Source organism: Ailuropoda melanoleuca, chromosome 1, assembly GCF_002007445.2.
Source record: "Ailuropoda melanoleuca isolate Jingjing chromosome 1, ASM200744v2, whole genome shotgun sequence".
Lineage (NCBI taxonomy): Eukaryota > Metazoa > Chordata > Mammalia > Carnivora > Ursidae > Ailuropoda > Ailuropoda melanoleuca.
Window position 1 is genome coordinate 183,942,551 of NC_048218.1, and position 26,854 is coordinate 183,969,404.

At 38.4% G+C, this 26,854-nt stretch overlaps 1 long non-coding RNA gene across 1 annotated transcript in view; it reads left to right on the top strand.

Annotated features, from left to right (window-relative positions):
* LOC117804350 overlaps nucleotides 1–26,854 on the top strand; it is a 66,379-nt gene that overhangs the window by 37,497 nt on the left and 2,028 nt on the right. Inside the window, exon 2 of the long non-coding RNA XR_004628693.1 lies at nucleotides 139–261. This is a non-coding gene — a long non-coding RNA (uncharacterized LOC117804350). The remainder of the gene's footprint in view (nucleotides 1–138; nucleotides 262–26,854) is intronic.

The following is a 26,854-nucleotide window of genomic DNA, read 5'->3' on the forward strand; positions in this document are numbered from 1 at the left end:
CTGGGCACCCAGTTTCCCCTATTGTTAGCATTTTACATTACTATGGTATGTTTGTTACAATAAATTAACCAATTGCTTAAAGTGCATACTTTATTCAGATTTCCTTAGTTTTTACCTAATGTTCTTTTTCTCCCCAAGGATCTCAGTGAGGACACCATATTACGTTAAGGCATCATTTCTCCTTGGGCTCCTCTTGGCTGCAACAGCTGCTCAGATTTCCCGTTTTGATGACCTTGACAGTTCTTGAGAAGTCCTGGCCAGGTATTTTTGTAGGATATGTTGTTATTGGAATTTGCCTGGTGATTTTCTCATGATTAGATGGGAATTAGTGTTTTGGGGAGGAAAACCACAGAGGTAAAGTGCCATTTCCACTATATCATATCAAAGTACGTGTCAAGGGTACAACATAATTTATTTCTACTGATGCTGACCTTGATCACCTGGCTCAGTTAGTGTTTGTGAGCTTTCTGCACTGTAAGTTTTATGTTTTTTTCCCCTTTCATATTGTACTCTTTATAAGCAAGTCACTAGGTGCAGCCCACACTTAATGAAGACTTATGTACCTTCCTTGAGGTTCAGGCATCTACATAAATTTGCCTCTTCATCCCCATCTATTAATTTATTCAATCATTTATGCACATCAGTTTGGACTCACTGATAACTTATCTTGTATTCTGGGTTAGAATTCCATGTGTTTTAAAAAAATTCATTTTGTTCCTCAAATTTTTCCAGTTTTGGTCACTGGGATCTCTTTCAGTTGGCTCCTTTGCCCCTTTTGGCTCCCTCCATCAGTGTGTTTTTTTTTTTTTTCCTTTTTGTTTTTGTATATTTTTGTACTTTCTGGAACTACAAGATCCTCCATGGGAAGAGATCCTTCCTACTGCTCCACAAGCGGCCTCCACTAGCCCAGGACGAGGCGAGTAATGGTGCAAGTCCTGACTTTCCATTCCTCTGACCCAGCCCAGTGGGGAGAGGGAGGCACTTCATCACTGTGGGATGGGAGTGCAAATCTAGGCTCCCCTCTTGGCCTTTGTCAGCATGGATGGTGATGGAGTCAAAGTTTTTCTGTGGTGTCTGACTGAAGCCAAGTGGCTGTTGTCTAAAAATTTTCTTTCTAGAATATTCCTTTCCTGGTCTTTTGGCTGGAAAGAACATGCTTCTCGTTGTTATTTATTTATTTAGTCTGAACCTATTGGCATTTCCAGGTAACTAGCTTCTTCACCTGTAAGTCCAGTGATATAAGAGGCACTCCCCCCACCCCCCCCACCCCCCCAAAACAACCAGAAAACAGAAAAACCCAAAGGAACTCATCACCATATTCTTCTTTGTGTCCTGAGGTGCCTATCTGGTCTGCCTTCTCTCAAGCGTTCAGAGTTTTCTCACATTTGTTTTACAACTAATGAACAGGTGTTTTAGTTGTTTTTAGCAGGAGGAATACGTACACTTCATTTTCTAAGGAGTGGAAGTCCCACACTCACTTCCTAAAAGTCCTTTTCGGAAGCAATAATCAAATTCAGTATCATTTCAGGAAGTTACTTTGTTTTAAGTACCACTGTCTGATTTTTCCATGAGTCACTAAATATTTCTTTTTTTTTTCTTTTTTTTTTTTTAAAGATTTTATTTATTTATTTGACAGAGATAGAGACAGCTAGCGAGAGAGGGAACACAAGCAGGGGGAGTGGGAGAGGAAGAAGCAGGCTCATAGCAGAGGAGCCTGATGTGGGGCTCGATCCCGTAACGCCGGGATCACGCCCTGAGCCGAAGGCAGACGCTTAACCGCTGTGCCACCCAGGCGCCCCGTCACTAAATATTTCTTATCTTCCTTTGTAAAACATATGAAAACCTCTACGTTATATTTCATATGTAAATTTGAAAGACAAACAAGAGGCAGTGTTCTGCCATGGAAGAGCAGCTTTCATTTAGATCTGCTTAGATGATAGTTTGGAGGTTTGTTTTGTTTTGTTTCGGTTTTTTTGAAGGTCTAACTTTGGGACATCAGTATGGTTCTGGGTTTAAATCAACAACATCAATCATTGCACAGATCAGATTGGTTTCGGTCCCGATCAGAGAGTAGAAAAGGATTACACGAGACAGTAATGCCCAAGGAGCCACATTTCCATGAAACGAAACAGGAAGTTTTGTTTTCTTGCAGGGGAGAAACACACAACTCACGAGAAGCTGTTCATGAGCATTCTGAAAGCAGTACCCAACATCTGGTAGAACTTGAAACTTGCCAAGGACAGTTACAAGGGCCAACTAATCTAGAATCAATTATCATCTTGTCAAATAAGTAAAGATGACTCGAATGCCCCAAATTCACTCATTCCTGTGGGTTCTCTGGAACAGTTAACCAAAACCTCAATTTCATAAAATATAAGTACCCCTTCCATAATCATAATAGTCATACTCAGTCAGATGATCATTTGGACCCTATTGAAAACAACACACTTTTTCATTATGCAATGACTTTCAGGTTTGTTTTATGTATTGAACCCAAAAAAATTTAAAGGTCTTAAACAAATTTTTGAGAATGTTGACCATGGGCATAATTTTTCATTTGCACTGTTCAGAATTCAAATATGTACACCTTGAGGTCAGAAATTACTTGATATGACACAACATGTAGTGGTAAGCATATTCTAATCACAAGGATTTCTATACAGGAAAGCAAAGAGTAGTGTGTCCGGGTGGCTCAGTCAGCTAAGCATCTGCCTTTGGCTCAGGTCATGATCCCAGGGTCCTGGGATCCATCCTACGTGGGACTCCCTGCTCAACAGGGAGTCTACTGCTTCCTCTGACCACCCCCCACAGCACCCCTCCACTTATGCTCTTGTTCCCTCCCTCTCAAATGAATAAAAAAATATTTAAGAAACAAACAAAAAAGAAAGCAGAGTAAATAAACAAATGATCAGAATATTATCACTACTAACATAAGACAATATTCAGTGGTAGCCACTTGTTTTTTAAAGTATGGAACAGGCTACTAAGTTTGTTACAATAAAGACAAAACGAAAAAAGGAAGAAATTAAGATAATTATCTGAAAAATATCAATGGTTCTCTGTGGCCCCTGAATCAACAGCATCAGCGTTACCAGGAACTAATTAGAAATGCAAATTACCCCTTCCTCCTCTACCGCCCTGGAGCTGCAGATTCAGAATCTCTGGGGTGGGACCCAGAAATCTGTATTTTAAAAAGCCCTACACCAGTCTATCTGGTGATGGGTAGTAAGGAGGGCATGTATTGTATGGTGCACTGGGTGTAATACTCAACTAATGAAGCATCGAACTTTACATTGGAAACCGGGGATGTACTGTATGGTGACTAACATAATAAAAAATCATTAAAAAAAAATTAAAAAGCCCTACAGGTGATTTTACATATATATACATTCACTGATATCAATAGTTCATGTCAGGTGAGGAAGAGTTTTAAATATTTTCTCAATGTGTTCATATAATTTGCTCCTCTTCATTATCTGGGTTATCAAAATATCCAAGAGTCTAATCATTACTTTTCTTGTAAATGTATCTCTTTTTCATAATGAATTATTGTTTTTGGTACAATTTCTGAATTTTTGGCTATAATTCACTTTTCAGTGACAAATTCATCACTCTTGATTTCACCACTAATTATCTTTCTGGCCTTTGCTTTATATTTTATTAATCTGAATTTTTTCTTATTTATTAATTTAAATAAATAACAAGTTTAAAGATGTGTAAGGCAGTGACTCCTATGTAAGAAAATTGAGAATCTGTCATTTATAATGAGATGTACTAAAGCATTCTAGAACGCATTTTCAAATTGCGCTTGCAATGGCATACTCCCAACTCAACCTCTGCTTAGTTGAAACTAAAAAATGCCACAGCCTCTCCAGCATCTTGAGCAGGAAGGTGAGTAATGGTGGAGAGGAGGTCCCAGTAAAAAGAGACGGTTCTATTAAACCATCTATTAAATTGGAGGTAAATAGTTTACTTTTGCAAATTTTACGTACAACCATAGGACCACCTTCCTAGACCCATCTCCTTTCAGGCCCATTATAGCCTTCATGGGAAGCCTTCATGGAGGGAAGTGAATCAGACAAGGGGACCCCATAGCTGAGGAAGGCAGCTCTTAGGTGTCATACTCCAGTCAAACTGACCTAGAGGAACCACTAAGTAATGTTCTCTCTGGCAGCAGGAATCTTGCTCAACAATCTATTTTATATTCTAAAAGTATTTTAAGATATTCAACTGAACAACAATCTAATTAAATTTAGGCATATTCTGTTGATCTAGAAAATTCAACTTGTTGAGTGGTGGAATGGCACCAAATAAGTATATAGTTTTAATCCAGGAAGACATTCGATTATATTTTTGACACTGTTTTTTTTTTTAACGAGGGAAAGAAAATATGAAATACCAAAGTATTGTAAAACAAATGCATTTCATAAATCAGAAAAAAATATCAAGTACAAAATATGGAATAAAGTCTATCATTTCACTAACATAAGTACTGTATTTTCCTCTATATATGGCTTGCAGAATCATCAACTCTTAAAATTCAATGGAAACCAGGGACTTTTGAATAGAGTTTTGATCTTGGGGTGGTATGGAAAGCTAAAAAGTGGAAGACAGGAAAGCAGCGAGGTTTACTAAATAATTTCCTAGGGGAAGCCTCAGGATCAAGGATAGCCCAGCAAAAAGCCACATTTTCCAGGGCCAGATGCCTAGATCACAAGGGGGTCTTGTTAGGGCCCTGTCATGCCTCTGAGTCATAAGACCAAAAGGTATTTGGAGAGAAAGTGGAGACCTCAGTTGTTCTTACCTGGAAGGAAGGGAAGGAGAAAGGAGATGTCAAGACCTCCTTTGGAAGCCTATACCTAGCCTACCACATGATTTTCACCTTCAGAAAAGAAATCTCTTTGTTCCTAGGCTCCTCACTAAGGGAGGTTTTAGGGCATCTTTCTGGAATAGAGGAAGGATGGACGCAATTGATATGTTAATGCACAAAATCTAACTATAGTTGGAAACTGGAGGAAATGCATGTTTTTGTTTGTTTGTTTGTTTTAGCCAATCTATCCATCAACCAATTTTTTAAAAGATTATTTATTTGAGAGCGTGAGGGAGAGAAAGCATGAGATGGGGGAAAGTCAGAGGGAGAAGCAGACTACCTGGTGAGCGGGGAGCCCCATGTGGACTCCTTCCTGGGACCCTGGGATCATGACCTGAGCCGAAGGCAGATGCTTAATGGACTGAGCCACCCAGGCACCCCATCAACCGATTTTTTTAACACACATTTATTGAGCAACTACTAATGTGCCATGCGTTTGTGCTAAGTTCTGGGCATAAAAGAGTGCTGTACCTTAAGAAACTTCTAGCCCAGTAGAGAAAGTCTATGTATAAACAAATAAATGCTAAAATAGGCGAGGTGATTAAGCAGTTGTCTGTATAAGGTACTAGGGCAATACAAAGGAGTGGTCAAATCTGTGTGTGGGTGGGGGAACAAAGGGAATGTAGTCATTTAAAATAGAGCTTTCAATTCTTTGATATTCTTCCCTTTGAGAGGTGGGGTCAATATCCCTCCCCTTGAATCTGGGCAGGTTTGTGCCTGCTTTGACTCACAGAGTTTGGGTGAAATGAGGTTATGTAACGTTGGAGTCTAGTCTTAAAAAGCCAGGAACCTTCCTCCTGATTCTTTTGTAATGTCTTGGGACACTCCCTTTTGTTACACTTCCCCTCAGAACCCAACTGCCATTTAGTGAGAAGCCAAAACCACTTGAAGAGGCCATATGCAGACTTTGTTTCCTAGTGAACCCAGCCTCGAGCTCATCCAGTCCCATCGCTGGACATGGACATGAACAGGCTTTCAGATGGTCCAGCCTGAGCCACTTGGATCTCTCTTAGTTGAGCCTCAGCCTTCAAAAGAAACAAACCATCTGTGCCACGTGGGCCCTGACAAAATATTCTACAATATGTGACAACAAGGATGAACCTGGAGGACATTATGTTAAGTGAAATAAGCCAGTCACCAAAGGACAAATACTGCATGATTCCACCTACATGAGGCATCTAATCTAGTCAGATTCACAGAATCAAAGACTGGAATGGTGGTTACCAAGGGCTGCAAGGAGGAGGATCTAGAGAGTTACTAATCGATGGGCATAAAGGTTCAGTTAAGTAGAGTGAACAAGCCCTAGAGATCTGCTGTATAACATCGTAATGTATAGTTAACAATCATGTATTGTACACTTAACAATTTTGTTAAGAGGGTAGATCTCATTTTAAATGCTCTTACTGCAATAAAAGAAAGTTTATTTTAAAAATAAAGTATGGAGTGCCTGCATGGCTCAGTTGGTTAAGCATCTGGCTCTTGATTTCGGCTCAGGTCATGATCTCAGGGTCGTGAGATTGAGCCCTGTGTAGGGCTCTGTACTGGGCATGGAACCCGCTTAAGATTCCCTCTCTCGCTGTCTCCTCTATCCCTCCCCTCCCCACCACCTAAATAAATAAATAAGTAAAATAAAGTATATTAAATAAAAAAGAAATCTCTGATTTACAGAATCCAGAAGCATATTAAGACTATGGTTGTTTTATGCCACTTAGTTTTCGGTGGTTTATTAGGCAGCAATATATAATCTTAACAGGAGAATTTCAGGGAAGGCTTTATAGAATATATAACACTTGAACGAAATATAATCACCCCTAAGAGCACACACTTTGGTATTAAAGCGGGGTGAAAATTGAACTACCCTATGACCCAGCCATTGCACTACTGGGTGTTTACCCCAAAGATACAGACGTAGTAAAGAGAAGGGCCATATGCACCCCAATGTTCATAGCTGCATTGTCCACAATAGCCAAATCATGGAAGGAGCCGAGATGCCCTTCAACAGATGACTGGATTAAGAAGCTGTGGTCCATATATACAATGGAATATTACTCAGCTATCAGAAAGAACGAATTCTCAACATTTGCTGCAACATGGACGGCACTGGAGGAGATAATGCTAAGTGAAATAAGTCAAGCAGAGAAAGACAATTATCATATGATTTCTCTCATCTATGGAACATAAGAACTAGGATGATCGGTAGGGGAAGAAAGGGATAAAGAAAAGGGGGGTAATCAGAAGGGGGAATGAAACATGAGAGACTATGGACTATGAGAAACAAACTGAAGACTTCAGAGGGGAGGGGGTGGGGGAATGGGATAGACTGGTGATGGGTAGTAAGGAGGGCACGTATTGCATGGTGCACTGGGTGTTATACGCAACTAATGAAGCATCAAACTTTACATCGGAATCTGGGGATGTACTGTATGGTGATTAACATAATATAATAAAATAAAATTAAAAAAAAAAGCGGGGTGAAAACCTCAATTCTACAATGAACTAGCTGTGCCATTTAGGTAACCTCTAATGGGTTTGTTGTAAGTATTATGAGATAATGACTGACAGCATTTCTTACACTGTTGGCACAAAGTAAGCAATCAATGCTTAACTTAAAAAATATGAGTAGAAATAATAAAAAGCAAAAACAGTCAGTTGCACTGGTATAGTATCTACCATTCTAGCTAGGGTTAACTTCATGACATGGTTTGCCCAGAACAATCCTCACTTATTCCCGTTGTCCTGGTATCCTTTCTATTTTAGCATAGATGTTGCATTTTGGGGGTTTATTTATTTATTTTTAAAATGAAGTATTGACATTAATAGTTGCATTAAAATAAGCTGGGGTGGATTTGATAGACCTTCGCTTTGTACTTCCAGGTTCTGCTGTGCAGTTATCAGAACTCTCACTTCAACTTGGGCTTAAATCAAAAGATTTCTTTTTTTTTTTAAAGATTTTATTTATTTGACAGAGAGAGACAGCCAGCGAGAGAGGGAACACAAGCAGGGAGAGTGGGAGAGGAAGAAGCAGGCTCTTAGTGGAGGAGCCTGATGTGGGGCTTGATCCCAGAATGCTGGGATCACACCCTGAGCCAAAGGCAGACGCTTAACCACTGCGCTACCCAGGCGCCCCCAAATCAAAAGATTTCTTCTCCCATCTCTTTCCAGAAAAAACACAATGATCGCCTTCCTTTCTAGGACAGCAGGAAAGACACTCACTAATAAAATAAAGTGTATTAGCGCATAGGCAACAAGGAGCAGGTAACTCTTTCCAGGGTATGGAAAAAATATTCAAAGCTTCCGCCTCTGCTGGCCACTCAGGGAATGAGCCCAAGGGGCCAGAGCCTAGGCTTTAGTCTTTGAGGTCTACAAACCCGTGAAGCTGCTCATCTGCAGCGTTACTGGGAACCACTGGAAACTATAAATTGGATGTGACTGAAGTAATTGGGAGAAATGGAGCCTGGGCAGTCATTTTATAGAGTGTATAAAAGTGTTCTGAATGCTTTTGCTATATAGTAGCTTAGTCTTTCATTATGGAGGGTATAATAGTATTTATTTATAATATTTTATAATACATATAATAAATGTAATCTTATATTTTGGGGTTAGTCTCTTGTACTTTGCAATAAGCCCTTTTGACAGCAATGCACTCAAAAAAATTTGATGATGCTTAGTGTCTAAGCACGGAAACTGTAGTGATATCACTGAAAAATAAAAATATGCTTCAGATGTTTTAGCGTCTACTTCAAAAGCAGGAGTGGGTAGTTATTTTAGGAAGACTGTGAGTAACTTTTCATTAAAGATCACAGAAGTCTTTCAATTCACTCATTTCTGATTTATATTATTTTAAAACATGTACAAAAAGTAAAACAATAGCAACTAATGTGTTGGCTCTGTTGGAACTTTTCAAACACTTAAATAAAGCCTCTTTATCAGTGACATCAGATGCTTAAAATAGAGTCAGGTAAATTAATTCTAATGGTTCAATTTTTTTTTAAGTTTTATTTATTTAAGAAACCTCTATACCCCACATGGGGATCAAACTCACAACCCCAAGATCAAGAGTCACCTGCTTTTCTGACTGAGCCAACGAGGTACCCCGTAGTGGTTTAATTTTTAAATTCAGCTCACGGAACCAATGAAATGCTTCAAAAATTTCATTTAGTTGAAAGTGAATATCTGATGCTATCACGACTGGCACTATAAAGTAAATCAAAATTTCAGCATTGAAAAACAAATTATATGTTTCGACATGTAAATACTAGAATATTTGTGGGGAATAAAGTCATAGTAAAAATAATGCTGTCGTTAAATTAGGAAATGTATGGAATACAAATACTTGGACTAATTTCCAGGCACACTCAACTCATAGTTGTGTCTAAATAAGCATCCATATTGTATTAACCAAAACCTGTAGTTGTTGAAATTTACTCCTTTTTATATATGCACAATTGAGTAACAAGTGTAAACTTCTTGTGACAAGGTTAATATTGAATAAGAAAAATATGTTAGGATAGCAGGACATGTTTTCTTCTTAGCTCTCCATCATCAACTAGATTTTTGAAATGCTGACCTTTGATGACCGACCTTTTAAACCTCCTTTAGTATTTTATAATGGTATCACACTTTTATAAAACGAATCCTCTAAATTTTTTTGCATTCTGTTCAAAATCTACTGGAAGTGTTTAATCCAATTATTTAATGGATGGCGGACTGCAAATTCCATTTCCTCAGCCTCCCCAAGCTCTCAGCTGTCTTTTCAGCTAAGCAAGTCTGCTGGCTTCTGGTCCGGGTTCCCCTTCCCTGGAAACCCTGGGGGTAAAAGCTGGGACAGCTGTAGACTACTTCATTTGTTCCCTCCTCTCAGGGATCCCTCTCCTGCCTGCCTTCAGGTCCAATGTCTGAAATCTTTTGTTTCATATATTTTGTTCATTTTAAAATTGCTTAGGATGAGAGGTAAATCCAGTCACTACTAGTTTATCAAGGCTAGAAACAGAAGTCCCTGAAAATGGTTTGTAAATAGAATCATTACTTTTGGGGAAAAAAAAAGAATCAATACTTACGTCCACCAATATAATAACACTGAGTAATTATTAGGTAAATAAACATTGCAGATAGTATATACTTTTTTATTTTTATGTTTCCTTATATTCACAAAAGTATCCTGGTTCGGATGATAAATTTTCTGGTAACTAATTCTAATATTTTAACAATATTTGTTAATATTCAGTACTAAAATCATGTATAAAATTTTGGATTATATATTTTAATTTAAGTAAAATTAGAAAGTATGTCGACACCTTAATTTCTTTCGTGTGCATTTATTAATGAACCCATTGACTGAACTTTGAAACAGCATTATATAATTGTTACTGACTCAACAAAGCTTTCAAAAATGTGTAAAAGGATTCTGTCAAATTCTGCACTAGGGCAGAACGCAGGATTTCATGTTATTTTTTTAACCTAATGTGCAAAAAATTCAGTTAAATATATACTAATCAGTTTATTTCACCAATATATGTCCTTGGTATATTCCTCTTGTTTTACTGTTTTTCTTTTCATCCTGTTCCTCTCATTCCCACACTTTACATATATTTGATATAGATCCTTGAGTATGTTTGAATTTTGAGAAATACGTAGTATTTTAAGTATATATTTGTTTTTAATTTACATTAATGGGCATTGTATCATAACATTAATTCTCTTTTTTTTTTAAATGATTTTTTATTATATTATGTTAGTCACCTTACAGTACATCCCCGGATTCCGATGTAAAGTTCAATGCTCCATTAGTTGCGTATAACACCCAGTGTACCATGCAATACGTGCCCTCCTTACTACCCATCACCAGTCTATCCCATTCCCCCACCCCCTCCCCTCTGAAGTCTTCAGTTTGTTTCTCATAGTCCATAGTCTCTCATGTTTCATTCCCCCTTCTGATTACCCCCCTTTTCTTTATCCCTTTCTTCCCCTACCGATCATCCTAGTTCTTATGTTCCATAGATGAGAGAAATCATATGATAATTGTCTTTCTCTGCTTGACTTATTTCACTTAGCATTATCTCCTCCAGTGCCGTCCATGTTGCAGCAAATGTTGAGAATTCGTTCTTTCTGATAGCTGAGTAATATTCCATTGTATATATGGACCACAGCTTCTTAATCCAGTCATCTGTTGAAGGGCATCTCGGCTCCTTCCATGATTTGGCTATTGTGGACAATGCAGCTATGAACATTGGGGTGCATATGGCCCTTCTCTTTACTACGTCTGTATCTTTGGGGTAAACACCCAGTAGTGCAATGGCTGGGTCATAGGGTAGTTCAATTTTTAACTTTTTAAGGGACCTCCACACTGTTTTCCAGAGTGGCTGTACCAACTTGCATTCCCACCAACAATGTAGGAGGGATCCCCTTTCTCCACATCCTCTCCAACAATTGTTGTTTCTTGCCTTGTCTATCTTTGCCATTCTAACTGGCGTAAGGTGGTATCTCAGTGTGGTTTTGATTTGAATTTCCCTGATGGCTAATGATTTTGAACATTTTTTCATGTGTCTGTTAGCCATTTGTATGTCTTCATTGGAAAAGTGTCTGTTCATATCTTCTGCCCATTTTATGATTTGTTTATTTGTTTCTCGTGTATTGAGTTTGAGAAGTTCTTTGTAGATCTTGGATACCAGTCCTTTATCTGTGGTGTCCTTTGCAAATATATTCTCCCATTCCGTGGGCTGTCTCTTAGTTTTTTTGACTGTTTCCTTGGCTGTGCAGAAGCTCTTTATCCTGATAAAGTCCCATAAGTTCATTTTATCTTTTATTTCTCTTGCCTTTGGAGATGTGTCGTGAAAAAGGTTGCTCTGGCCGATGTCATAGAAGTTGTTGCCTATGTTCTCCTCTAGAATTTTGATGGATTCCTGTCTCACATTGAGGTCTTTCATCCATTTGGAGTTTATTTTTGTGTATGGTGTGAGAGAGTGGTCAAGTTTCATTCTTTTGCATGTAGCTGTCCAATTTTCCCAGCACCATTTATTGAAGAGACTGTCTTTTTTCCACCGGATGTTTTTTCCTGCTTTATCAAAGATTAGTTGCCCAAAGAGCCGAGGGTCCATTTCTGGGTTCTCTATTCTGTTCCATTGGTCGATGTGTCTGTTTTTGTGCCAGTACCATGCTGTCTTTGTGATCACAGCTTTGTAGTACAGCTCGAAATCCGGCATTGTGATGCCCCCAGCTTTGTTTTTCCTTTTCAACAGTTCCTTGGAGATTCGGGGCCTTTTCTGGTTCCATACAAATTTAAGGACTATTTGTTCCAGTTCTTTGAAAAATGTCCTCGGTATTTTGATCGGGATAGCATTGAAAGTGTAGATTGCTCTGGGTAGTATGGACATTTTAACTATGTTAATTCTTCCAATCCATGAGCATGGAATATTTTTCCATCTTTTTATGTCTTCCTCAATATCTTTCAAAAGTGATCTATAGTTTCTAGCATATAGGTCCTTTACGTCTCTGGTTAAGTTAATTCCAAGGTAACGTATGGTTTTTGGTGTTATTGTAAATGGGATGGATTCCCTAATTTCTCTTTCTTCAGTCTCGTTATTCGTGTATAGAAATGCAACTGATTTCTGGGCATTGATTTTGTATCCTGCCACCTTACTGAATTGTTCTATAACTTCTAATAGTTTGGGAGTGGATTCCTTTGGGTTTTCCATATAGAGTATCATGTCATCTGCAAAGAGAGACAGTTTGACTTCTTCTTTGCCGATTTGGATACCTTTGATCCCTTTTTGTCTTCTGATTGCTGTTGCAAGGACTTCTAGTACTATGTTGAATAATAGTGGCGAGAGTGGGCATCCTTGTCGTGTTCCTGATCTTAAGGGAAAGGCTTCCAGCTTTTCCCCATTGAGAATAATGCTTGCAGTAGGCTTTTCATAGATGGCTTTTATGAGATTGAGAAATGTACCCTCTATTCCTACACTCTGAAGGGTTTTAATCAGGAAAGGATGCTGTATTTTGTCAAATGCTTTTTCTGCATCAATTGAGAGGATCATATGGTTCCTGAGTCTTTTCTTGTTGACATGATGGTATCACACTGATTGATTTGCGAATGTTGAACCACGCTTGCATCCCAGGTATGAATCCCACTTGGTCATGATGGATAATTAATTCTCTTTTTTTACATTTCCATGCATTTGTTTTAAGATCTATCCATGGCACTGTATTTATATATCTGATCCCTTATTTTGAGTTGCTACCTGGTATACCATAGTGTATATCCATTACATTTTATTATACAATGCTCTAGAGATGGACATCATTGCCTCAGACTCTCAACTATGCAAGTAAATTGATGATTATTCTTGCTCACTACCTTCATGGACATGAAGAATTTCTCTGTGATATAAACACAGGAATGGGCTACCTGGATCATAAGGTCTCTGAGTACTGCCAAGATATTAATCCTGAAATTTATACCCAAGTATATTCCCACTAGAGATACAAGGGCTTCCCATTTCTCCACATAATTCCCAACATTTGGAATTTCTTGTACTCTGTGTTTTGCCAACCTGGTAGGTATAAAATAGTATGTTATTGTTACTTCAATTTTCATTAATATGACCACTAGTCGGTTTAAGCCTCTGTTTCCCTTTTTTTCCCGATTTACACAAGTTTCTTATGTATTTAGATGCAAACCTATGTATTAGATATAAAATCTTTTTATTGGTTTAGACTTGCTATATTCTTTCCGTTTTATGTTTTATATTAACCTTGTATAACCTTAATATCAATGCAATCAAAATTTTCACTATTATTTCTGTGTTTTCAGAAGCTTTCCTGTACTCCTGGTTCATAAAGATATCTCCTACATTTTCTTTAATTTTCTTTAAGTTTTAACTTTCCTAGTTAGGTCTTTGACTCTTGTGGTATTCACTTTTAAATATCATGCCTCATTTTATTACATATGGTGAGCTACTTTTTCCATTCAATTTTTATAAACACTTTTTGCACAGTACTAAGTTCAAAATATGTGTCATATGTATGAGGTGATGTTTTCAACTTAATAGTATTTTTTAAAATAAGAAGTGATTGGCTCTATACATTGATAACACCTATAAATTTCCAGGTATTTTATGTGTTTGCTAGATATTTGCACATCTTATTAGCTGGGGTGATCTTTTGAAACCCAACTGCACACATGGTGACAAGTGACATAGTGTTTGGTTACTAACGAAGATTCATAGGTCCAAAAACGTCAAGGCTTATGGCTTTATGGTTTATTGCAGGGAAAAGATGCAATAAGCCAATAGCATTAAAGAAGGCCATGCATCTGAACCAAAGGATAAAAAAATAGTGATTCAAAGGGGCACATGCATCCCAATGTTTGTAGCAGCACTGTCCACAATAGCCCAAATATGGGAAGAGCCCAGATGTCCATCAACTGATGAATGGATAAAGAAGATGTGATGGAATATTACTCAGCAATCAAAAAGAATGAATTCTTGTCATTTGCAACAACATGGATGGAACTAGAGGGTATTACAGTAAATGAAGTAAGTCAGAGAAAGACAAATACCATATGATTTCGCTCATATGTGGAATTTAAGAAACAAAACAGATGAAGGGATAGCGGAAGGGAAGAAAAAATAAAATAAGATGAAAATAGAGAGGGAGGCAAACCACAAGAAGCTCTTAACTGTAGAGAACAAACGGAGGGTTGCTGAAGGGGAAGTGGGTGGAGGGATGGTATAAATGGGTGAGGAGCATTAAGGAGGGCACTTAATGTAATAAGCACTGGGTGTTATATGCAACTGATGAATCATGAAATTCTACCCCTGAAACTAATAGTACATTATATGTTAACTAATTAGAATTTAAATAAAATCTTGAAAGAAAAAAATGCAGTTTTTCTTTCTGATCAGGAGTGACCAATATGTGCATTTTGTACCTCAGAACTAGGAGACCAAATGGAGTCTAAGCTGGTCACACAGACAGCTTTTTCCTGTGTAACCAATGACAGAGCCTTTTGAGCAGGTCTCAACAAGAATAGGCATAAATTACCAATTTCACTATTTACCAAAAAAATGATATTGATAAGTTGGCATACACTTTCCTCAGACTCATGATCACAAAGCAACACTATTAATCAGTACAATGCATGCCTTGCCTGGGAGTCAGTGATGTGCAGGTAATTGGGTAAAACAGCTCAAAAGAACCTTGGAGAAACCTACTTAAGATAGTAGACGACTGTCTGAAGGCTTCAAGTAACCTCAGCACTGTTCGCCCATACCCACCCCTCCCCAGCCTTATTCCATCAAGCAGAGCAGAAACTACCAAGATGCTTGCACAGGGACGGTAAATAGGTGGCAGCAGATGTCATCAGGATATCTGTACCAGCAGTGTGTTAAGAGAGTAAGGCTGACCAGAGGAGTCAGCCCACAGTCAGCTTGTGTCTGAGGCTCAAGTCTTGCCCACATATCATCATTATGTTTGTTGTCTACAGCCACCTCTGCTTTTGCTCAGCTTCTGCTTTCTTCAGATATAAAAAATACTTAACCATGTTTTCCCAAGGTGCAGTTTTTTTTTTTTAATCTGATGCTTGTGTATTTATTGGAAGAGTTGTTTACATTGAAGTCATGTCTAGCTCAACCTTGAGAAAGAGAGAAACCATGTTCTGTTTAATCTTGGAAAAACTTATCTAAGCATTTTAAAGTTAATGTTTGTTCTAGGTCCTTTTATTACCCCATATTATGTAAGAGTAAAATAGGGATTAGCAAAGTTAAATGATATAAACTAGTAAAGAGCAGATCTATTTGTGTGATTTCTGAGCATAAGATCTTTTCCATTCACATGGTGCCTGGTGGAGGACATACTTAGCAGAGGAAACAACATGAAAAAATATGGAACTACAGAGGGATTTCCAGGAATTCCAGATATTTCTTCATGACTGGCGCTTAGGATATATATAGAAGTATGGGATAGGGAACCCAAAAGAAAGGATTAGTGGGGAAAAGTGGAAACTGAGAGCTTCCTATTTGATTCTTTAGGCAAAAAGCAGTCATTGAAGAGTCTTCAAAAACAAGTAACATACTCAGATTTGAATTTCCAGAAAAACTTTCTAAATTCTCTAGGACCCCTATGGAGAATAGTGTCAAGAATAAGAGCAGAATAGAAGAATTTTTGGTGATAAAAGTGATGATGAACATAAACTAAGCCATTAGTAGTAAACGTAGAGAACTTGGGGAACTTTGAGAAATGTTAAGCAGTGAATATGCATAAGGACTTTGTCCTGATTGACCCCGGTGGCAGTGAGGTGAAGAAAAGGGAGAAACCAGGTGTGTCTCCAGAGTTTCCTGTTTGGGTAGTGTGGGGGTTGGGTGGTTGGATGATGTGATAGTGATTTTCTGGATTGGAAATAGAGAGAAGGGGCAGATATGGAAGAAAAAAATGAGATCAAAATGTCTTGTATATATTGTAGGTGTTTGTGAGACAGAAGGTAGAAATGCTCAGGAGGCATTTGGATAGATAGCTCTCTGAATCTCAGTAAAGTGTGTCCTAGAAATAAAGATATGTGCCTATACCCTACCCTAGACCAACCAAATCAATTTCTGGAAATGGGTCCACATGTCTCCCATTGAATCAGCTTTATATTGGACAACTTGAGAGAGATATATCAAGGACTATCTAAAAGAGAAGAGGCAGTATACGGCAATGGGGAGGAGAAAACTAATGATTTAAGGCTACACATGGGCTAATCAAATTCTTACATTCTTTGGGTTAAAAATGTTCTACTGTGATTTAGTATTTAACTTTGTACTTGTTCGTGTCATTTTATATTCTACTAAAGAGGCATATTCAAGAGATTAAAACATACTTTTAGAATTTTTTGCTAGAGACAATGTGAACTCCAAAAACAAAATAACTTCTTTAATTCTATAGCAAGTATTCAAATCTCTAATATAAGCAATCTAGTAGAGTTGAAAGAGTTGGTAGAGTTTCAACTCTGGTAGAGTTGAAAAAAGATGTGGTTGGTGTCAAGAGATTTGGCTCTGCTACTGCTTGTTTTGGTCAAATTACTTGATTGCTTTGGAGTGCAATTTGATAAGCTTACTGGGTAACTACTGTGTCCCCAGCACTTTGCGAGCAGTGTAGGGAATCCTGAGATACATGCAATCCAACCACTTCTCAAAAAGCTTATACTCCACTAGTACACTCTTAAACTCAAAGCTCTTAAGGAGCTTATCTCTGCATACCCTAGAGATGTAAACATGTAAATGGGCACAATCATGTGACAAAACAGAGTAGAATAAGTGTAAAAAAAGGGGAAAAGAGTGTTATGAAATTTTAAAGAAGAGAAAAGGGAACATTTCCTGACTACATACTATGTGCTATGCTTCTTTGTAAATAATATACTAGAATTTTGGAACATTCCATCTAAAACCAGCACTGTCTGATATAAGTTTAATTTTAACTAATTATTTAACTTAAATAGGACCATCTGGCATGAGACCTAAAATTAAGGCTCAATATTCTGCTCTGTCTTAACACCTAGTGGAACAAGGAGGACTCTGAATGGTCTAACTGCAAGTTCTCCTCCCCACTCTACTGCTGTGAATAAGGTCCCCTACTCAAACAACCATCCTATCAAGAGGACCAGGTGCCCTTTTTGCGTTTTTCTGAGTAGGGATTTCAGTTCTCTGGCAACCCATGGAAGCATTCAAATAAGCCGATTACATCCTCCCACCAGAACCCCTTGGTATCAGTCTTGATACTTCAAAGGCTTCTATCCACAGCCTCTGCTTGTTTACCCTCTTCCTGAATGCAACCCTGGCCCTGTGTGGTATATGATTCTCTGCTCCCCCAGGCTGTGAGTATGCATGATAAATAAACTGCTGTTGACCTCATCTCTCCAGTGTTGGGTGTCATATATCTGGCCATCTCATAATCATAGGGTGGGAGTCCCTTCCTCATCAATAGGGTGATTAAGGGGTAATTAAAAACAGGTCATGAGTAACTAAAAATAATAGATAATCTAACATAAACTCAACCATTTAGCAATTGCTTAAAAATCTGTAGAATTTTTTTTTTAAAGATTTTATTTATTTATTCGACAGAGACAGAGACAGCCAGCGAGAGAGGGAACACAAGCAGGGGAAGTGGGAGAGGAAGAAGCAGGCCTCTAGCAGAGGAGCCCCATGTGGGGCTCGATCCCAGAACTCTGGGATCACGCCCTGAGCCAAAGGCAGACGCTTAACCGCTGTGCCACCCAGGCGCCCCTAGAATTTTTTAATTATAAAACAAAAATAGGGGTGCCTGGGTGGCTCAGTTTATTAAGTGTCTGCCTTTGGCTCAGGTCATGATCCCAGGGTCCCTGGATGGAGACTGGTGTCAGGCTCCCTGCTCAGTGGGGAGTCTGCTTCTCCCTCTAACCCCCGCCCCTGCTTGTGCTCTCTCTCTCTCTCTGTGTCAAATAAATAAATAAACTCTTTAAAAAATTAAAAAATAAACAGAAAAAAACCAAACATAAAAAACAACAGGTGAACTCCTTAAATATGTAAGAAATTCCATAATCTTATTTTTTGCCTACCTCTCTAATATTATTTTCCACTGCAAGAGTCTATCTCCATCCATTCTAAACCACTTACATTGTTTTTTTTTTACTGTCTATGTGGTGATAAATATCTATGATTTTACTTTTTTGTTGTGTCTTCTGTCTAGTTAAATGTCTCTCTCACCTCCTGTTCAACTAGTAAAAAAAACAACTCCACATCTTCTCTACAATGAGGTTTTCCTATATACCCCACCAAAAAGCTATCTTTATGCCTTCCTTTATAATCTCACTGCACTGTTTACACATCACTTAAAGCCCATATTACTCCACAATGCAATTATTTATTTATATACTTTTCTCTTTTATTAGCTGAAACCAGCTTGAGGATAGGCTGGTCATTTTCTTATTAATGTTTATGCTTCCTAGAACTTAACCATAGTGGCTGGCATCAGACGATATCAGTGTCCCAAAATTCCAGTTCAATAAAGGCTGTTGAATGAATGAATCATGGTGTAGTTGTGTCTAGCCAACATGGATTTTATAGCCACAAAACTCACTATGCAAAGAAATAGCTCAATTTCTGCTTCTCTTTCTTTCCTTAACCTTTCTAATGATCTGAGTAATGGGAGGCTTAAGTGTCATCTGGGTAAAGAATCTTCAACCATCTCATGGCATCTGATGCTTACCAGTGAGTTATAATGCATCCTGTGGTCTTTGGGCATTGGCCTTTATACCTGATATGCTGAGATAATTGCGGTCCCAATATAGCCTCATATATGTCTGGTGAATTACTCTGCATTTTCTTCATCCTCTAATTAGACTCCTCTGCTTTCTGCATCTTTTGTGCCTTTTTAGGAGCCAAGAAATCTTTGACCGATCTCCCTGCCCACCTCTATGTTATGCTGACTGAGTCCTTTGTTGGGTACCATACTCATCATCTCTAAAGACTGCTTTTCTGAAACCAGGCTTCTACTCTCCCTGAGTTAAACCCAGGAAACAAAACACACTTTCTGTCTGTTTTGGGATTGCCTAAGTCTATCTGGAGACTGAGGATTCTCTCTACCATTCTGATCACTCATTCTAAAGTCCCAATCAATTCCATCTTTTAAGGTAAACTTTTCCTAGAGGGAAGGGAACACTGTTCCTACCTGAATGTGAAGGGACCTCTTTGTCTGAACTTCCATCTTATTATCTGGCCATCTAGTTGGCATTTATCACATACAGCTGTGAGACAGCATATATATGTATATATTTTTCCCAACTACACTGTATATTATATATACGTTTTAGCTTTTCAACTACAGCCTAAGCTTCCCCTCCTCATTTTGGGAAGATTTTTTAAAATAAGTGAAAACCGCCCAACGAATGCCATTGTTCTTTAAAAAATTACATATACTCTGATTATGGTATATTATTTCTGTGATCTTCTATTGACCTGCCACTGTAAATTTAATATAGTGGCTGTTTAATGAATGGTTTCCTGGCTAACAAAAAAACAGGAAACTTTACATGAAATCATATTTTTATTGCAAGTTAAACTGCACTTGAGCAATGAAAATTTCCAAATACCAAAAACTGTTCTTCAACTCTAGCTATGGCCCACTTATTTCAAACAATACTCAATATAATAGCATTCTAGTATGACAATAGAATTGAGACAATCCCTTAGAGTTCATGCTAATTAGGTTTGCAGATGGCTTTAAATCTTTTCAATTTTTTTCTTATTTAAATTTAAACACAATGGGGAAATGGATTAGATATTGCATGCCAGTTAACTCAGCTACACTGTAAAACAAGTATAATATCAAATTATACATGTCATCTACCCATGGGCTTACTCAACTGTAGGAAAGTGGTCTTATGTTTTGTCAAACAAGATCAAACTAAAAGATTTAATCCAACCAATTCAATATTTGATGAGTGATAAAAAGTGACATGTGTTTGTCTAAAGAAAGACTTAAATGCCTGGACAAACAGATATGCCTCTAGAAACATCAAGGTTTTGTTTTTCTTTTGTGCGGACTGTGCCAAGTAGGAATATTGTCTCCATTACTGTGAACATTTTATTATCATGTCTCAACAGGAATGCTCTGGTTGAGAAACCCCTTTTCATTCTAAGTTTCTTGTCCCCCACGGGCTCTAAATTTCTTATTCTTACTTTCAGTGCAGAACTGATTTTTTTCCCTCTTGAAATAGTTGATAAAATTTCTATGTGGCCAATTTTGAGTTATTGGAGCATAAAAACGATAATTTTTTTTCATCAGATAGGCAATTTTCCAGGTGCTCTGGGGACAGTTAACTTAAGAATTTATTTTGAAAAGTCAAACATTCTTCAGAATATAATTATTCAAGAGAAACAAATTCATCAGAAGTAAGACCAATGAAATAAATGAGTGGTAGATTGAAAGCTGGAAGATGTATAGAATCTGAAACCTGAAAGATAGCTTTGCTATGACTAGTTCAATCAATGAGTTCTCTTTAGTGTGTGGAGGAGGATCAGCAATAGTTGCCTCTGTGCCTGGGCCATTAGTCCCCTTCCAATAGGTGCTTTTCTACAGCCTCAATATCCTGGAGACCAAGTCCTGTCTGTGCAAACTCTCATGTCAGAAAAGACAGTAAAACAGGGTACAAGGATTTAAGAATGTTCCTCAAGACTCAGTGCCCCCTCCTCTACGCCTTTTCTGTATGTCTCAGAAAGTCCCAAGTATAATGGCACTGTTGATGGAGATATGTCCCTGCCCCATGTCACAGCGGGATCTCAGTTTGTTGCCTTGCCTTTCCTTCACTGGTTCTGTTTTTGCCCTGACATTCCAACAACTGAGATTATCCAAAAGAGTAACTTACTTTTTTAAACCACTCTACTAAGGTAGGATTGACATACAGTACATAGACAATTCTTTCTGCCTTCTAAAAAGAAACACAGATGCATTACTTTGTCACTGAAGTTAAGCCCTGGTGTCATGGAAGGAGAAGCAATCTAGTATATTTTAGAAAGCACTTAAGACTGGGGTTTGAATCCTGGTTCTGCTCATTTCAGCTATATGATCTTAAGCAAATTGCTGAAGTAAAAAAGCTAGTGTCCTCATCAGCAAAATGAGAATTTTGAACTTTGGAGGCTGTTTTGAAGATTAAAGATGATATATGTAAAACGTGGCCGTCTGTAGCCATTTCACAAATACTGCTATTAATGTCGCTGCGACCTTGAACTTCAAAGAGAACTCTGGTAAAAGGGCTCTGGCTTTCTTCATGAAAGATTATGGACTCTGAGAAACAAACTGAGGGCTTCAGAGGGGAGGGGGGTGGGGGAATGGGATAGACTGGTGATGGGTAAAGGAGGGCACGTATTGCATGGGTGCACTGGGTGTTATACGCAACTAATGAATCATCAAACTTTACATCAGAAACCAGGGATGTACTGTATGGTGACTAACACAATATAATAAAAAATTTTTTTTTTAAAAAAAGGGCTCTGACTTTCTTGAGAGGGCAGTTTGCCCCATGCCCTTGCATTGTTTGAAGCCTTGGCCTTACAAAGAATTTTCTGATTCATTTGAGACAATGTGTGGTGTAATGAAAGGAGCACCCATAATTAATCTCTGTAACCCTGGGAGGTCCCTTAAATTTTGTGGGCTACAGTTCCCTCGTCTATAATAAAATGAAGGCAGTTGGACAGAGGATCCAAAGGTCCCTTTTAAAATTCTGTGATCCTGAGATTCTTTTTTGAAGAATCCCCAGACTAGGGGAGTCAGTGAAAGCAGATGAGAGTAACGCAGGGGAGCAGGAACCTGAGGTGTATAGTTTCAGGACAATCTGAGAGCGAGAAAGAGAGAAAGAGAGGGAGAGAAAATCCCATGATTAAAACTAAGCTCAACAAGAGAAACACAGTCATTGCTCTTTTAATGTATTTTGGAAATTTGGGTTCTCACAGGATATTTTATAGAGCTCATTGACATTAAAACCCTCGATGCATGTAAATTACATGTTTCTAAGATTGCTTCTAATAGCACTAAGAGCCCCAAATCTTTGAACCAGAGAGCATTAGTTTGAAAGAAGGAAGAAAAGATGTTATGAGGGTAAGAGGGATTCAGTTGGTTGGGGTCAAGGCAGTTAATGACACTATTTTTTTTCCTTTTGTACTTATGACCTCTACATTAGAGGCATCAATTTTCTGGGAGAGAGATTATTTTCATTATGATTCTGAGACATGTGCAAAGAGCTACTTCCAGCTGAGACAGACTTACCAGAGCCCCTGTTGAGAGACAGAGCATTAAGATACATGCTGTGATTTCACCCCTGTGGAACCAAGAAAGTATGGAGAGATGACGGGCTTTAGACCAGCCCGCTACCCCATGTGTTGCTGGCCAGAGAGGCTGTTGCTACCTCGGTGAAAAGGGATCCCATTTTCAAATTTCATCTTCAATAGTAACAGATGTCATACCTATGATGCACCGAACCTCAGCAATCTGGCTATGAATGCAACCATCTCCTTTATTTTCTATTTTATAGCAAATTGCAGAGAATTTGAGACCTATGCTCTTTTTAAAAAAAAAAAAGGTACGTTGGCATAAAAGCTGTTGTAAAGATTCTGCTCAATTTTTATTGTGGAAATACACTTTCTATTGATGATCACTGGGGAAACATAGAAAGCATAAGCAAGAAAATAAAAGCCACCTATAATAGAATCTTAGTGGAATAGCCTATTGATAATATTTTATGTACATCCTTTCAGCCTTTTTTATGTGCATGTAAATGGTCTCCCAAATTGGAAATATATGCCTATTATTTGACACTGAAAAAATAATTAAGATGGTATCATGAAAATTTTCCATGACATTAAATGTTCTTTGGGAATATGATTGTAGGGATGAGGTAAGGGTGGAGGGGACAAATAGAAAAAATGGAAATGGTGAGAGAAGAATTGGGAAGTCTCCTTGGGCTCGTTTATAAAGCAGCGAGGTCTTGTAGGCCATTCTCCAGCATGGATGTGGGAAGTTACTGTGTAGCATGAGGAGGAAGTCACTGATCCTACCACGCTCTCTCTCTCCTTTTTTTTTTTTTTTAAGATTTTATTTATTTGACAGAGAGAGACATAGCAAGAGACAGAACACAAGCAGGGGCAGTGGGAGAGGGAGAAGCAGTCTTCCAATTGAGCAGGGAGCCCAATGTGGGGCTTGATACCAGGACCCTGGGAGCACGACCTGAGCCAAAGGCAGATGCTTAACGACTGAGCCACCCAGACGCCCACCTCTCTAAAACAGAGTGAATGAGATAGTTGAGCAGGATAACTTGAGATACTCAAGATTCGTTTATCCATCCTAAAGGAAGTACAGTGGAGAAGAACAAGCATGGACTTTGGACTCAGCCATTTGGGATTTGATTCTGCCTCCCAAACTTAACCAAGAATGCCACCAAGACAAGTTATGTCACACCTTGGTTTCCTCATCTGTAGAATGAAGACAATCATATACAGCTTATACGGAAGATTAAATGAGATGATACATGTAAAGCTTGTGTCTTTGTGCTGGCATGTATTAGGTGCTCACTAAATTGTTCCACTCTTATTCTCAAAGTTAGGTTGTAGAGGGAAAGATCATCTGTTTTCCAAGAAAGAAACTCAGTCATGTTAATGGGTTTCTCGAGGATACTATTTCTTAGAAGTGAGAACAACTTTTTGTGTATTTATCATTTTCGTTATATAGTGTTTTTCACAGAACTGGAGGGTTGAGATTTTTTCCATCAGTTTTAGCCACCAATCAAATATAAAGTAACAAGTATGAGAGCTTAGTTTAGAGGGCAAAATGTGGATTTAGTGAAGACAATGTTCCTTGAAGATCTTTCCCCTCAGTGCATCCAACCTCTCCAGAGCTTTCTGCCCATTTTCCTTTGTTCTTCCTCTTCCTCACTCAGCTCCCACCGTTGCCTGCCTCCTGACCATGAAGTTCCATTGCTAACATACTCTCCTTTGTCTCATCCTCCTCACCTACGATAAGATCCCCTAACTCCTCAAAGGTACAGATTGCCTGGGTTCGCCTTTGGCTCTGCCCATGGCAAGCTGTGTGATCTGGTAAAATGAGGATGATAATAATAGTACCTATTATATATATACACATATATATATATGTATACGTATACACATATACTACTTGCATAATACCCTATACTATGTAATTTAGGGTTGCTATATAGATTCACTAAATTAAGACATTATCAAGCACTTATAAAAATAACTGATATATAGTAAGCACTTACATATTAGCTATGATTTTTATTTTGTATAAAATTAAAATAATAACTGTGAATCAAATCTGTATCAAATGAGATATTATACCTAAAAGCACTAAATCTTGCGACGCCTGGGTGGCTCAGTCGGTTAAGTATCTGCCTTCGGTTCAGGTCATGATCCCAGGGTCCTGGAATCGAGTCCCCCATCAGGCTCCTTACACATCAGGGAGCCTGTTTCTCCCTCTGCCTGCCCCTCCCCCTGATTGTGCGCACTCTTGCTCTCTGACAAATAAATAAATAAAATCTTTTAAAAATACATAAAAGTACCTAATCTTTAGCATTACACTAAGTAGCCCTCAATGATAATTATTAATATCTGTGTCCTAGCTACAGTGAAATTGTTTCAATTTCTCAAATGAGTGATGCTCTCTTACCTCCAGATCTCTGCAAACTCTGTTCCCTTTGTCTGGAACACTGTTCCCCTGTGGGTAATTCCTACTCATTCTTGAGGTTTTTTCCTTACACATTGGTTCTCTGGGAAACCATCTCTGTCAACAGCATAGAAGGGCTAGATGCCCTTGCTATGTCTCCCCATCCCATTCTAGCACTCTCTACGTCTCCATTCATGATACAATTATGTGCCATCCATCCTCACCTTCTCCATGGTTTCGCTTTCCATGGTCTCAGTTACCCGCGGTTAACTGCAGTCTAGAAGCAAATGATCCTCCTTCTGATTTATCGCCAGAAGACCAATACCAGGCTGACACTACATCATTCACCTCACCTCATCTCATCATCTCACATCAGCACAAGAAGCAGCAGGAGTACAGTACAGTAATATATTGAGATATTTTGAGAGAGAGACCACATTCACATAACTTCTATTATACTATATTGTTATATTTGTTCTATTTTATTATTACTAATTATTGTTAATCTCTTACCATGACCTACCTTAATATTATTATTAAATGATAATTTAATTTATAAATTAAACTTTATCACAGGTGTGCATGTATAGGAAAAAACATAGTATATATAGGGTTCAGCACTATCTGTGGCTTCAGGCATCTGCTGGCGGTCTTGGAATATATCCCCCATGGATAAGGATATCCCCCATGCTGTATTTATTACCCCTTACAGTATTGCTGTAACTTCTGATTTTATTGTCTTTCCTCCCTATTTGTCAGTAGGCCCTGTGAGAGAAGATGCATAGTTCCTGGTATATAATATGCATTAAATAAATAATAATAACAATAGTAAAATTGTTTAAAAAAAATAGGAGTAGTCATAAAGATAAGAGAAAAACCAGGACAGAATAATTCCATGAAATTCAACAGACAGATGTTTCAACAAGGGACAATGAAACAGTGTTAAATGCTGGTAGAGAGGTCAGGGAAGCAAAGGATTGAAAGGTATACGTGGAGTTTGGCCATTAGGAAATTGGTGGTGACGTGAGAGAGTGTAATTTAATGATATGGAGGAGCAGGGAGCAGATTGCAGCGGGAGGAGGGATGAAAGGGAGATGAGAAACTGGAGCAGCAACTGTAGACTCCTTTTTCAAAAAGCTTGGCTGTGAAGCAAAAGAGAAGCCAGGGAGAATAGAGCACCTAGAGACGGAGCATGTGTGTGTGAGACCGTAACTCCGGGTGCTGTGCCGGGGGATGTATATGTGTGTGACCGAGTGTGTGTGAGACGCAAGGTGTGTGTGCCTGTCTATCTATGTCTGTATGTAGCTGTGTGTAAATGTATGTCTGTGTGTCTCTCTGGGAGTGTTGTGTATGTGTGTGTTTGTAAGAGGTTAGGGAGTGTAAGGTGGCAGAGACTTGAACGTGTTTCCAAGTTGAGGAGAAAGAGTCAGTGGGAAAGGAGAAGTTACCAGAAAAACTGTTAATCCCCAGGACAGGATTGGAGGAGAAGCTCAGAGGGCTGAGGTTTCTGTGATTTTTACCTGTGAAGACTGGAGTTAAGATGGTTTCTTTTTACCATGCTTTATTATTACCCAAACACTTTGTGTCTATTATTCCCCTAATTTCTGTCCTTATGTCCTCCTCCTGTCACCCCTTTCCAGTTGATATGGATCTGGGAAATCCCAGTTACCTTTCCCTGTCAGTGAATATATTTGAGTGTTCTAAAGACAACAAGTCATGGTCTCTGTTTTTACTTATAAAACACTTTTTGCGCTGTCATGTAGCCAGAACCTGAGAATAAAATAATAAGTGATGCATTTATTC